This window comes from Lipotes vexillifer, unplaced genomic scaffold (genome assembly GCF_000442215.2).
Source record: "Lipotes vexillifer unplaced genomic scaffold, Lipotes_vexillifer_v1.1 scaffold554, whole genome shotgun sequence".
In the NCBI taxonomy this organism is placed as follows: Eukaryota; Metazoa; Chordata; class Mammalia; order Artiodactyla; family Lipotidae; genus Lipotes; species Lipotes vexillifer.
Genome location: NW_006794635.1, coordinates 1,836,995 through 1,838,004, shown reverse-complemented (window position 1 = coordinate 1,838,004; position 1,010 = coordinate 1,836,995). Strand labels below are relative to the sequence as shown.

The window sequence follows — 1,010 nt, the reverse complement described above, 5'->3', positions numbered from 1 at the left end:
TCATTAAATGAAGGAAATCACTATTTGCCCTAGAGGGGCTGGCTCTGGGGAGCAGGCAAAGGGTTGAATTATTTGGGGATCATTTGGCAGTTGTGAGAAACTAAAACTCACCTCAGAAACCTGAGAGCACAAGGGAACCTCAAGGAGGCCGAATAAAGGCACAGAGTTGGGTGTCAGGGAAACTGGAAAGTTACCAGGGGTCTTTTCCCTCCCACTCTTTGGGACCAAATATTCTCCTACAGCTGTGTCTCTCTGCACATATATTTAATTCTCTTCTATCCTCCAGCCAGCTTCTCAATTTAATCATCCACTAATCAATGGCAACCTCATCCTCCAATTCAACATGACTCCCCAAGGACTTCCCTGGTGGTCCAGTGGTTACGACTCTGTGCTCCCAATGCAGGGGACCCAGGTTCAATCCCTGGTCAGGGAACTAGATCCCACGTGCCACAACTAAAAGAGCCCGCATGCCGCAACTAAAGATTCCACATGCTGCAAGGAAGATCCCGCACTCCACAATGAAGATCCCGTATGCCACAACTAAAGACCCAGTGCAACCTAATTAATTAATTAATTAAAAAAAAAAAAAAAGACTCCCAGATACTCAGAGTGAACTGACACAGTCTCCATGACCCAATTCCACATTCCTCCAGGTGAGATAAAATCTGATTGGTCTCTCTTGAGACATGTGCCCACACCTAATCCAATCAGCTGGTAATCCTTCTTGATACTCTGAAAGTGTAGTTGGGAGAAATGATGAAACTCTCATACACAGTGGGTCAAATTGATCTTCCATTGCCTTAATTTTATATTTTACTCCAAAAACAATAATGTTCTTACTTGAAAACCTTATTCTTTTAAGAATTGTTGCTCTTGGCTTCATTTTGAAGTATGAAAGGACCCCCTGTTGAAATGCCAAGAATAAATACTTACAAACAATGAGTAATCTGGTCTGATTTCAGAATCTTCTGGATAATCTGAATTCTTATCTAAGAATTTCTATGTCTACA

The 1,010-nt window shown here is 42.1% G+C and overlaps 1 non-coding gene across 1 annotated transcript; it reads left to right on the top strand.

The window, feature by feature from the left end:
- Positions 1 to 360: 360 nt before the first annotated feature.
- Positions 361 to 433, top strand: TRNAG-CCC (transfer RNA glycine (anticodon CCC)). Its single transcript has one exon. It is a non-coding gene; the product is annotated as a tRNA-Gly (tRNA).
- Positions 434 to 1,010: the final 577 nt, after the last annotated feature.